Consider the following 13,989-nt stretch of genomic DNA (forward strand, 5'->3'; position numbering starts at 1 on the left):
ATCATTCTTTCTGTATACACTGGAATAGGGTCGACAGAGTCATTATCATTGGAGTCTGGGGAAGCGAATGGCAGCTGTATAATACTACTGGAAATCTCCCTGAAACAGGATGGGAACATTGTACAGACAGTGTAAACAGGTACCTCGAATCATAAGGTATGTGTCACCGAGGTTCCTGGCCTCGGTGAAGTAAGAGCTGGTATTTTATGTGTCAGCAGCAGCTATTGCTAATTGACACCTTGAGATTTAGCATGGCTGTATCGGGATGGCTCTTACTGGGAGTAGTCAAAGTGCTGGGTGGGTGACTACTCCCCATATTCCAGGCGGGTTTTGCCAGGCATAAAAACCAGCCAGCACTGCCAAGTGGTGTGGATTTAGCTCCCTCTGACAGGAATTCAGGAGTCTGTGTGCTGTGAACTGAGCGCTGTGCTGAGATTTGAGGTTTGAGTCGGGCTGGAGGACTCAGGCCCCTCTAAAGTCGAACAGGCCGCCTATGGACTTGATGAGGCTGAACTGCTAACAGGGTGTGAATTAATACCCAGGAGAAAAGGTGACTTTTATTGTTTATGGACTTTCCTTGTGTGTAAACAAACACCAAGCCACCTGCATTTTGTGATACACCTTATCTACATTTTTTTATACATCAATGTGTGAATACATACCGCTGTTTGATTCAAGAACTGTGAACTTTTTCTCTATATTGCATCCGCTAGTCCTAACTACCAGAGCGAATTACCACAATTGGTGGAGGATGCGGTCAAGCGCAGTGAGGCTGGCGTGAACGCCAATATATTTTTTGGTTTGCATTTTTGTGCACAGTTGTATGTTGTACATCAAACCAGCTGTATTTCAACCTGTGCCCCACGACAAAATGGAGGCTGTTGTGAAGGCCCTCATAGAGGCTAATTCGCAGCAGCGAGAGACCAACCGGCACCAACGGGAGGCTAATAAGCAGCAGCAAGAGACCAACTTGTTGCTGCTACAACACTTGATGACTTTGCAGACAGCAGGAGCAACCCCAAGCATCCACGATGCCCAGAAAGCAGTCCGTGCAGCGATCCCTAAGATGACACCCGCAGACGACATCAAAACCTACCTGGCGATGTACGAGGAAGTGGTCACCAGGGAAAAGCTGCCCCGAGACCAGTGGGCTAAGGTTGTCGCTCCTTTCCTGTCATAAGAGTCCCAACGGGTGTATTTCGACTTGCCGGACGATCAAGTGGCCGACTACCCAAAGGTAAAGGGTGAGATTTTGGCAAGACTGGGGGTGAATGTGTTGGTCCGGGCCCAGCGGGTACATCAGTGGGGGTTTAAGCCGTCTGAGCCCTTGAGTATTATGACTTACTCCACCTTTTGAAAACGTGGCTACAGCCTGAGGTGCTGAGTCCCACGACTATGGTGGATACACTATAGGCTGACATATTCTGGAGGGTGCTGCCACCCCCTCTCCAGCACTGGATCGGCCAGGTATCTCCTGGAAATGGCCTGGAAATGGTGGACCTGGTGGAACGTGATGAGGCCACCAAGAATCTCAAGGGGGGTTATTTTGGGAGGAGGGCAGGCAAACTCCAGAACTCCCCACCCCAGACCCACCAGTATGAGCCAATGAAACCCCCCTGAAAGGTTCCTCCTATGGGCCGGACCCAGTTAATCTGCTGGTGGTGTCAGGAACCTGGCCACATCAGGGCTGAGTGTCCTCATCGGGTTGAGCCCATGGACACTAATTGTGGTTACTGACAATCGCTATATGCTAGGAAACTGTGTGCCACAGGTACCCCAGAGGCTCTAGACCACTTGTGCCAGGTGGAAGTGAGAGACACTCAAGTGGAGGCGCTGCTGGACTCAGGGAGCTTGGTGACCTTGGTTAGGGCGACCCTAGTGCGGGCCGCTGAGTATACTGGCCGGAAAGTTGGGGTGATGTGCATTCATGGAGACTTGAAAGACTACCCCACCACACTGGTGTCTCTAACCATGGTGGCCGGTAGGTGGACCCATGAAGTGTCAGTCGCCACAAATTTCCACTGTGAACTCATAATAGGGAGAGACTTTCTAGGTTTCGCTGCCCTATAGCTGGTTGTGAGAGATTGGCCTTGTTCAGGGGGACAGCCAGAACCCTGGAAACCTGAGGCCGAAGGGCCAGCAGTAGGCTTGACCGCCACTTTGGTGGAAGAGGGGGCGACAACCCCACATAGGGTAATGGTGGGAGACATGGAGGAGTTGCCACCGGGTCCTGGGTTGGCAGACCTCAATATCTCTGGGGAGAATTTCGGTACAGCCCAACGCCGAGACCCAACCCTATCCTGGGCCTAGGAGAATGCGTTAATACTTGATGGTATACCCCAGCAACCTGGGGCCGAGTCAGTGTTTCCCTGTTTTGTGGTTCACCAGAATATGCTATAGCGGGTAAACCAGCTGTGGGGCGAACCTGTTGAACAGTTGGTGGTGCCCGGGGCCTATCAAAAACTCATATTAAAGTTAGCCCACCAACATTTTCTCGGAGGTCATCTGGGACTGCAGAAGACACAAGATTGCATACTACAACAGTGTCTTTAGAGAGGTGGATGACTTTTGTAAGTCTTGCCCGACCTGCCAAACCACTATCCTCCAGCACCTGTTCTGCAGTCCCTTAGTGCCCCTACCGATTATCGAGGTACCATTTGAGAGAATCGCTATGGATCTCATAGGCCCAGTACCGAAGTCTGCTAGGGGGCACCAACACATCTTGGTCGTCCTGGACTACGTTACTCAGTACCCGGAGGCGGTGCCACTGCAATATATATATATCGGCCAAACTCATAGCAAAAGAGTTAATGGAGATGTTTTCCCGAGTGTGGATACCCAAAGAGGTTCTGACTGACCAGGGGACTCCTTTTATGTCCAAGGTCATGCGGGAGCTCTGTAAGTTGCTGAATATCAAACAGATACAGACATCCATTTATCACCCACAAACTGACGGCCTAGTAGAAAGATTTAATCAAAAGTTAAAAACTATGTTAAAACGAGTAGTAGCTAAGGATGGAAAGGAAGGGGACCTCCTTCCCTATCTTATGTTCGCAGTTCAAGAAGTGCCCCAGGCCTCTACTTGGTTCTCGCCCTTCGAACCACTCTATGGCAGACATCCACGTGGTCTGTTCGACATGTGTTCGGATGTTTTCTCAGACCTCACTGGACGCACTACCATAATCCAGCATGACATTGTCACTGAGCCCCAGGCCAAAATCCTGTTGAAAACATACTGGATACCCGAGGCTCGGCGACAGGCAATCTCTGAGGAAGTACAACTAATGCTGCAACTAGACGTTATTGAGGAGTCTAGAAGTGAGTGGGCCAGCCCTATAGTACTAATACACAAACCGGACGGGACGTTGCGGTTTTGTAACGATTTTCGAAAATTAAACGAGGTATCAAAGTTCGACACGTTTCCCATGTCCCGGGTAGACAAGCTGATTGAGAGGTTAGGAAAAGCCTGGAATTTTTCTGTTTTGGACCTCACCAAAGTGTACTGGCAGGTAGAGTTGAGCGGACACCTGGATGTTCGGGTTCGAAAAGTTCGGCCGAACTTCCCGGAAATAATCGGGTTCGGGATCCGAACTTTTCGGCACTAAAAAGGCTGTAAAACAGCCCAGGAAAGGGCTAGAGGGCTGCAAAAGGCAACATGTAGGTAAATCCCCATATATCCCTAAACAAATATGGATAGGGAAATGAATAAAAATAAAAATAAAATAAATAAAAATTAACCAATATCAATTGGAGAGAGGTCCCATAGCAGAGAATCTGGCTTCACGTCACCCACCACTGGAACAGTCCATTCTCAGATATTTAGGCCCCGGCACCCAGGCAGAGGTGAGAGGTCCCGTAACAGAGAATCTGGCTTCATGTCAGCAGAGAATCAGTCTGCATGTCATAGCAGAGAATCAGGCTTCACGTCAGCCACCACTGCAACAGTCCATTGTCATATATTTAGGCCCAGCACCCAGGCAGAGGAGAGAGGTCCCGTAACAGAGAATCTGTCTTCATGTCAGCAGAGAATCAGTCTGCATGTCATAGCAGAGAATCAGGCTTCACGTCACCCAACATTGGAATAGTCCATTGTCATATATTTAGGCCCAGCACCCAGGCAGAGGAGAGAGGTCCCGTAACAGAGAATCTGGCTTCATGTCAGCAGAGAATCAGTCTGCATGTCATAGCAGAGAATCAGGCTTCACGTCAGCCACCACTGCAACAGTCCATTGTCATATATTTAGGCCCAGCACCCAGGCAGAGGAGAGAGGTCCCGTAACAGAGAATCTGGCTTCATGTCAGCAGAGAATCAGTCTGCATGTCATAGCAGAGAATCAGGCTTCACGTCAGCCACCACTGCAACAGTCCATTTTCATATATTTAGGCCCAGCACCCAGGCAGAGGAGAGAGGTCCCGTAACAGAGAATCTGGCTTCATGTCAGCAGAGAATCAGTCTGCATGTCATAGCAGAGAATCAGGCTTCACGTCAGCCACCACTGCAACAGTCCATTGTCATATATTTAGGCCCAGCACCCAGGCAGAGGAGAGAGGTCCCGTAACAGAGAATCTGTCTTCATGTCAGCAGAGAATCAGTCTGCATGTCATAGCAGAGAATCAGGCTTCACGTCACCCAACATTGGAACAGTCCATTGGCATATATTTAGGCCCCGGCACCCAGACAGAGGAGAGGTTCATTCAACTTTGGGTAGCCTCGCAATATAATGGTAAAATTAAAATAAAAATAGGATTGAATGAGGAAGTGCCCTGGAGTACAATAATATATGGTTAAGGGGAGGTAGTTAATGTCTAATCTGCACAAGGGATGGATAGGTCCTGTGGGATCCATGCCTGGTTCATTTTTATGAACGTCAGCTTGTCCACATTGGCTGTAGACAGGCGACTGCGTTTGTCTGTAATGACGCCTCCTGCCGTGCTGAATACACGTTCAGACAAAACGCTGGCCGCCGGGCAGGCCAGCACCTCCAAGGCATAAAAGGCTAGCTCTGGCCACATGGATAATTTAGAGACCCAGAAGTTGAATGGGGCCGAACCATCGGTCAGTACGTGGAGGGGTGTGCACACATACTGTTCCACCATGTTAGTGAAATGTTGCCTCCTGCTAACACGTTGCGTATCAGGTGGTCGTGCAGTTAGCTGTGGCGTGTTGACAAAACTTTTCCACATCTCTGCCATGCTAACCCTGCCCTCAGAGGAGCTGGCCGTGACACAGCTGCCTTGGCGACCTCTTGCTCCTCCTCTGCCTTGGCCTTGGGCTTCCACTTGTTCCCCTGTGACATTTGGGAATGCTCTCAGTAGCGCGTCTACAAACGTGCGCTTGTACTCGCGCATCTTCCTATCACGCTCCAGTGCAGGAAGTAAGGTGGGCACATTGTCTTTGTACCATGGATCCAGCAGGGTGGCAACCCAGTAGTCCGCACACGTTAAAATGTGGGCAACTCTGCTGTCGTTGCGCAGGCACTGCAGCATGTAGTCGCTCATGTGTGCCAGGCTGCCCAGGGGTAAGGACAAGCTGTCCTCTGTGGGAGGCGTATTGTCATCGTCCTGCCTTTCCCCCCAGCCACGCACCAGTGATGGGCCTGAGCTGCGTTGGGTGCCACCCCGCTGTGACCATGCTTCATCCTCATCCTCCTCCACCTCCTCCTCATCCTCGTCCTCCAGTAGTGGGCCCTGGCTGGCCACATTTGTAGCTGGCCTCTGCTGTTGCAAAAAACCTCCCTCTGAGTCACTTCTAAGAGACTGGCCTGAAAGTGCTAAAAATGACCCCTCTTCCTCCTCCTCCTCCTCCTCCTCCTTGGTCACCTTTTTTTCCATGATCGCCCTAAGTGTTTTCTCAAGGAGACATAGAAGTGGTATTGTAACGCTGATAACGGCGTCATCGCCACTGGCCATGTTGGTGGAGTACTCGAAACAGCGCAACAGGGCACACAGGTCTCGCATGGAGGCCCAGTCATTGGTGGTGAAGTGGTGCTGTTCCGTGCGTGCTGCAGCTGAAACTCCACTATGGCCTGCTGCTGCTCGCACAGTCTGTCCAGCATGTGCAAGGTGGAGTTCCACCTGGTGGGCACGTCGCATATGAGGCGGTGAGCGGGAAGGTCGAAGTTACGCTGTAGCGCAGACAGGCGAACAGCGGCAGGATGTGAACGCCGGAAGCGCGAACAGACGGCCCGCACTTTATGCAGCAGCTCTGACATGTCGGGGTAGTTGTGAATGAACTTCTGCACCACCAAATTCAGCACATGCGCCAGGCAGGGGATGTGCGTCAAACCGGCTAGTCCCAGAGCTGCAACGAGATTTCGCCCATTATCGCACACCACCAGGCCGGGCTTGAGGCTCACCGGCAGCAACCACTCGTCGGTCTGTTGTTCTATACCACGCCACAACTCCTGTGCGGTGTGGGGCCTGTCCCCCAAACATATGAGTTTCAGAATGGCCTGCTGACGTTTACCCCGGGCTGTGCTGAAGTTGGTGGTGAAGGTGAACTTATAATAGGGAGAGACTTTCTAGGTTTCGCTGCCCTATAGCTGGTTGTGAGAGATTGGCCTTGTTCAGGGGGACAGCCAGAACCCTGGAAACCTGAGGCCGAAGGGCCAGCAGTAGGCTTGACCGCCACTTTGGTGGAAGAGGGGGCGACAACCCCACATAGGGTAATGGTGGGAGACATGGAGGAGTTGCCACCGGGTCCTGGGTTGGCAGACCTCAATATCTCTGGGGAGAATTTCGGTACAGCCCAACGCCGAGACCCAACCCTATCCTGGGCCTAGGAGAATGCGTTAATACTTGATGGTATACCCCAGCAACCTGGGGCCGAGTCAGTGTTTCCCTGTTTTGTGGTTCACCAGAATATGCTATAGCGGGTAAACCAGCTGTGGGGCGAACCTGTTGAACAGTTGGTGGTGCCCGGGGCCTATCAAAAACTCATATTAAAGTTAGCCCACCAACATTTTCTCGGAGGTCATCTGGGACTGCAGAAGACACAAGATTGCATACTACAACAGTGTCTTTAGAGAGGTGGATGACTTTTGTAAGTCTTGCCCGACCTGCCAAACCACTAGCCTCCAGCACCTGTTCTGCAGTCCCTTAGTGCCCCTACCGATTATCGAGGTACCATTTGAGAGAATCGCTATGGATCTCATAGGCCCAGTACCGAAGTCTGCTAGGGGGCACCAACACATTTTGGTCGTCCTGGACTACGTTACTCAGTACCCGGAGGCGGTGCCACTGCAATATATATATATATCGGCCAAACTCATAGCAAAAGAGTTAATGGAGATGTTTTCCCAAGTGTGGATACCCAAAGAGGTTCTGACTGACCAGGGGACTCCTTTTATGTCCAAGGTCATGCGGGAGCTCTGTAAGTTGCTGAATATCAAACAGATACAGACATCCATTTATCACCCACAAACTGACGGCCTAGTAGAAAGATTTAATCAAAAGTTAAAAACTATGTTAAAACGAGTAGTAGCTAAGGATGGAAAGGAAGGGGACCTCCTTCCCTATCTTATGTTCGCAGTTCAAGAAGTGCCCCAGGCCTCTACTTGGTTCTCGCCCTTCGAACCACTCTATGGCAGACATCCACGTGGTCTGTTCGACATGTGTTCGGATGTTTTCTCAGACCTCACTGGACGCACTACCATAATCCAGCATGACATTGTCACTGAGCCCCAGGCCAAAATCCTGTTGAAAACATACTGGATACCCGAGGCTCGGCGACAGGCAATCTCTGAGGAAGTACAACTAATGCTGCAACTAGACGTTATTGAGGAGTCTAGAAGTGAGTGGGCCAGCCCTATAGTACTAATACACAAACCGGACGGGACGTTGCGGTTTTGTAACGATTTTCGAAAATTAAACGAGGTATCAAAGTTCGACACGTTTCCCATGTCCCGGGTAGACAAGCTGATTGAGAGGTTAGGAAAAGCCTGGAATTTTTCTGTTTTGGACCTCACCAAAGTGTACTGGCAGGTAGAGTTGAGCGGACACCTGGATGTTCGGGTTCGAAAAGTTCGGCCGAACTTCCCGGAAATGTTCGGGTTCGGGATCCGAACTTTTCGGCACTAAAAAGGCTGTAAAACAGCCCAGGAAAGGGCTAGAGGGCTGCAAAAGGCAACATGTAGGTAAATCCCCATATATCCCTAAACAAATATGGATAGGGAAATGAATAAAAATAAAAATAAAATAAATAAAAATTAACCAATATCAATTGGAGAGAGGTCCCATAGCAGAGAATCTGGCTTCACGTCACCCACTACTGGAACAGTCCATTCTCAGATATTTAGGCCCCGGCACCCAGGCAGAGGTGAGAGGTCCCGTAACAGACAATCTGGCTTCATGTCAGCAGAGAATCAGTCTGCATGTCATAGCAGAGAATCAGGCTTCACGTCAGCCACCACTGCAACAGTCCATTGTCATATATTTAGGCCCAGCACCCAGGCAGAGGAGAGAGGTCCCGTAACAGAGAATCTGTCTTCATGTCAGCAGAGAATCAGTCTGCATGTCATAGCAGAGAATCAGGCTTCACGTCACCCAACATTGGAATAGTCCATTGTCATATATTTAGGCCTAGCACCCAGGCAGAGGAGAGAGGTCCCGTAACAGAGAATCTGGCTTCATGTCAGCAGAGAATCAGTCTGCATGTCATAGCAGAGAATCAGGCTTCACGTCAGCCACCACTGCAACAGTCCATTGTCATATATTTAGGCCCAGCACCCAGGCAGAGGAGAGAGGTCCCGTAACAGAGAATCTGGCTTCATGTCAGCAGAGAATCAGTCTGCATGTCATAGCAGAGAATCAGGCTTCACGTCAGCCACCACTGCAACAGTCCATTTTCATATATTTAGGCCCAGCACCCAGGCAGAGGAGAGAGGTCCCGTAACAGAGAATCTGGCTTCATGTCAGCAGAGAATCAGTCTGCATGTCATAGCAGAGAATCAGGCTTCACGTCAGCCACCACTGCAACAGTCCATTGTCATATATTTAGGCCCAGCACCCAGGCAGAGGAGAGAGGTCCAGTAACAGAGAATCTGGCTTCATGTCAGCAGAGAATCTGGCTTCATGTCAGCAGAGAATCAGTCTGCATGTCATAGCAGAGAATCAGGCTTCACGTCAGCCACCACTGCAACACTCCATTGTCATATATTTAGGCCCAGCACCCAGGCAGAGGAGAGAGGTCCCGTAACAGAGAATCTGTCTTCATGTCAGCAGAGAATCAGTCTGCATGTCATAGCAGAGAATCAGGCTTCACGTCAGCCACCACTGCAACAGTCCATTGTCATATATTTAGGCCCAGCACCCAGGCAGAGGAGAGAGGTCCCGTAACAGAGAATCTGTCTTCATGTCAGCAGAGAATCAGTCTGCATGTCATAGCAGAGAATCAGGCTTCACGTCACCCAACATTGGAACAGTCCATTGGCATATATTTAGGCCCCGGCACCCAGACAGAGGAGAGGTTCATTCAACTTTGGGTAGCCTCGCAATATAATGGTAAAATTAAAATAAAAATAGGATTGAATGAGGAAGTGCCCTGGAGTACAATAATATATGGTTAAGGGGAGGTAGTTAATGTCTAATCTGCACAAGGGATGGATAGGTCCTGTGGGATCCATGCCTGGTTCATTTTTATGAACGTCAGCTTGTCCACATTGGCTGTAGACAGGCGACTGCGTTTGTCTGTAATGACGCCTCCTGCCGTGCTGAATACACGTTCAGACAAAACGCTGGCCGCCGGGCAGGCCAGCACCTCCAAGGCATAAAAGGCTAGCTCTGGCCACATGGATAATTTAGAGACCCAGAAGTTGAATGGGGCCGAACCATCGGTCAGTACGTGGAGGGGTGTGCACACATACTGTTCCACCATGTTAGTGAAATGTTGCCTCCTGCTAACACGTTGCGTATCAGGTGGTCGTGCAGTTAGCTGTGGCGTGTTGACAAAACTTTTCCACATCTCTGCCATGCTAACCCTGCCCTCAGAGGAGCTGGCCGTGACACAGCTGCCTTGGCGACCTCTTGCTCCTCCTCTGCCTTGGCCTTGGGCTTCCACTTGTTCCCCTGTGACATTTGGGAATGCTCTCAGTAGCGCGTCTACAAACGTGCGCTTGTACTCGCGCATCTTCCTATCACGCTCCAGTGCAGGAAGTAAGGTGGGCACATTGTCTTTGTACCATGGATCCAGCAGGGTGGCAACCCAGTAGTCCGCACACGTTAAAATGTGGGCAACTCTGCTGTCGTTGCGCAGGCACTGCAGCATGTAGTCGCTCATGTGTGCCAGGCTGCCCAGGGGTAAGGACAAGCTGTCCTCTGTGGGAGGCGTATCGTCATCGTCCTGCCTTTCCCCCCAGCCACGCACCAGTGATGGGCCTGAGCTGCGTTGGGTGCCACCCCGCTGTGACCATGCTTCATCCTCATCCTCCTCCACCTCCTCCTCATCCTCGTCCTCCAGTAGTGGGCCCTGGCTGGCCACATTTGTAGCTGGCCTCTGCTGTTGCAAAAAACCTCCCTCTGAGTCACTTCTAAGAGACTGGCCTGAAAGTGCTAAAAATGACCCCTCTTCCTCCTCCTCCTCCTCCTCCTCCTTGGTCACCTCTTTTTCCATCATCGCCCTAAGTGTTTTCTCAAGGAGACATAGAAGTGGTATTGTAACGCTGATAACGGCGTCATCGCCACTGGCCATGTTGGTGGAGTACTCGAAACAGCGCAACAGGGCACACAGGTCTCGCATGGAGGCCCAGTCATTGGTGGTGAAGTGGTGCTGTTGCGACTGACCCGTGCGTGCTGCAGCTGAAACTCCACTATGGCCTGCTGCTGCTCGCACAGTCTGTCCAGCATGTGCAAGGTGGAGTTCCACCTGGTGGGCACGTCGCATATGAGGCGGTGAGCGGGAAGGTCGAAGTTACGCTGTAGCGCAGACAGGCGAACAGCGGCAGGATGTGAACGCCGGAAGCGCGAACAGACGGCCCGCACTTTATGCAGCAGCTCTGACATGTCGGGGTAGTTGTGAATGAACTTCTGCACCACCAAATTCAGCACATGCGCCAGGCAGGGGATGTGCGTCAAACCGGCTAGTCCCAGAGCTGCAACGAGATTTCGCCCATTATCGCACACCACCAGGCCGGGCTTGAGGCTCACCGGCAGCAACCACTCGTCGGTCTGTTGTTCTATACCACGCCACAACTCCTGTGCGGTGTGGGGCCTGTCCCCCAAACATATGAGTTTCAGAATGGCCTGCTGACGTTTACCCCGGGCTGTGCTGAAGTTGGTGGTGAAGGTGTGTGGCTGACTGGATGAGCAGGTGGAAGAAGAGGAGGAGGAAGCTGAGTAGGAGGAAGTGGCAACAGGAGGCAAAGAATGTTGCCCTGCGATCCTTGGCGGCGGAAGGACGTGCACCAAACAGCTCTCCGCATGGGGCCCAGCTGCCACTACATTTACCCAGTGTGCAGTTAGGAAGATATAGCGTCCCTGGCCATGCTTACTGGTCCACATATCTGTGGTTAGGTGGACCTTGCTACAGATGGCGTTGCGCAGTGCACACTTGATTTTATCGGATACTTGGTTGTGCAGGGAAGGCACGGCTCTCTTGGAGAAGTAGTGCCGGCTGGGAACAACATACTGTGGGACAGCAAGCGACATGAGCAGTTTGAAGCTGTCTGTGTCCACCAGCCTAAATGACAGCATTTCATAGGCCAGTAGTTTAGAAATGCTGGCATTCAGGATCGAGGGTGGCTAGGTGGGAATTTACGCTTTCTCTTAAATGTTTGTGAGATGGAGAGCTGAACGCTGCCGTGTGACATGGTTGAGATGCTTGGTGACGGAGGTGGTGGTGTTGGTGGTACATCCCCTGTTTCCTGGGCGGCAGGTGCCAACGTTCCTCCAGAGGCGGAGGAAGAGGCCGAGGCGGCAGCAGCAGAAGAGGCCGAGGCGGCAGCAGCAGAAGAGGTAGCAGGGGGAGCCTGAGTGACTTCCTTGTTTTTAAGGTGTTTACTCCACTGCAGTTCATGCTTTGCATGCAGGTGCCTGGTCATGCAGGTTGTGCTAAGGTTCAGAACGTTAATGCCTCGCTTCAGGCTCTGATGGCACAGCGTGCAAACCACTCGGGTCTTGTCGTCAGCACATTGTTTGAAGAAGTGCCATGCCAGGGAACTCCTTGAAGCTGCCTTTGGGGTGCTCGGTCCCAGATGGCGGCGGTCAGTAGCAGGCGGAGTCTCTTGGCGGCGGGTGTTCTGCTTTTGCCCACCGCTCCCTCTTTTGCTACGCTGTTGGCTCGGTCTCACCACTGCCTCTTCCTCCGAACTGTGAAAGTCAGTGGCACGACCTTCATTCCATGTGGGGTCTAGGACCTCATCGTCCCCTGCATCGTCTTCCACCCAGTCTTGATCCCTGACCTCCTGTTCAGTCTGCACACTGCAGAAAGACGCAGCAGTTGGCACCTGTGTTTCATCATCATCAGAGACATGCTGAGGTGGTATTCCCATGTCCTCATCATCAGGAAACATAAGTGGTTGTGCGTCAGTGCATTCTATGTCTTCCACCGCTGGGGAAGGGCTAGGTGGATGCCCTTGGGAAACCCTGCCAGCGGAGTCTTCAAACAGCATAAGAGACTGCTGCATAACTTGCGGCTCAGACAGTTTCCCTGGTATGCATGGGGGTGATGTGACAGACTGATGGGCTTGGTTTTCAGACGCCATCTGTGAGCTTTCTGCAGAAGACTGGGTGGGAGATAATGTGAACGTGCTGGATCCACTGTCGGCCACCCAATTGACTAATGCCTGTACCTGCTCAGGCCTTACCATCCTTAGAACGGCATTGGGCCCCACCAAATATCGCTGTAAATTATGGCGGCTACTGGGACCTGAGGTAGTTGGTACACTAGGACGTGTGGCTGTGGCAGAACGGCCACGTCCTCTCCCAGCACCAGAGGGTCCACTAACACCACCACGACCATGTCCGCGTCCTTTACTAGATGTTTTCCTCATTGTTATCGTTCACCACAACAACAAAAATATCATTTGGCCCAATGTATTGAATTCAAATTCAGGCCTTTTTTTAAAGACACCTAACACTATCTGGCTAACTATTTAGGTACCGTATTACACTAATACAGGCACAGCAGTAACCACAGATTTAGCTGACTATAAATTTGAGGCCTATTATTTAGGCGCTGGGTGACAGGTATAGGTTTACATACAGAATTAGACTTGGAAATGCACAGTAGCGTGTGTGTGAAGTTATTCAGAATGACCCTATGTGCACCTTGAATCTGATATACCCTTTTAGGGATAGATTTCAAATAGCTCTGATACAGCAGAAACCAATAAATTAGGAAATTGCTAAATTGGGAATTGTATTTCAACCCAGAACAAAAAATGTGCTTTGATGGACACTAAATAACTTGCCCAGCCACAACAGTACAGCAGTAACGACAGATTTAGCAGGATATAAATTTGAGGCCTATTATTTAGGCGCTGGGTGACAGGTATAGGTTTACTGACAGAATTAGACTTGGAAATGCACAGTAGCGTGTGTGTGAAGTTATTCAGAATGACCCTATGTGCACCTTGAATGTGATATACCCTTTTAGGGATAAATTTAAAGTAGGCCTGATACAGCAGAAACCACTAAATTAGGAAATTGCTAAATTGGGAATTGTATTTCAACCCAGAACAAAAACTGTGCTTTGACGGACACTAAATAACTTGACCAGCCACACCAGTAATGACAGATTTAGCTGGATATAAATTTGAGGCCTAGTATTTAGGCGCTGGGTGACAGGTATACGTTTACTGACAGAATTAGACTGGGATATGGCCAAAAAATAACCACACTATTGATGGTTAAATGCACTTGGTGTGACAGCTTGACCAACCACACTATTGAGGGTTAAATGCACTTGGTGACAGGCTCAGCTTGCCCCTGATGTAGTATATGGCCAAAAAATAAACAAACTATTGCTGGTTAAGTGCACTTGGTGTGACAGCT

General features: G+C 50.6%; 1 protein-coding gene across 2 annotated transcripts in view; it reads right to left on the reverse strand.

Moving 5' to 3' along the window:
• SCRG1 (stimulator of chondrogenesis 1) overlaps positions 1–13,989 on the reverse strand; it is a 249,313-nt gene that overhangs the window by 36,941 nt on the left and 198,383 nt on the right. The gene's annotated exons all lie outside the window — the stretch shown is intronic.

Source organism: Bufo gargarizans, chromosome 1 (genome assembly GCF_014858855.1).
Source record: "Bufo gargarizans isolate SCDJY-AF-19 chromosome 1, ASM1485885v1, whole genome shotgun sequence".
NCBI classification, from domain to species: Eukaryota; Metazoa; Chordata; class Amphibia; order Anura; family Bufonidae; genus Bufo; species Bufo gargarizans.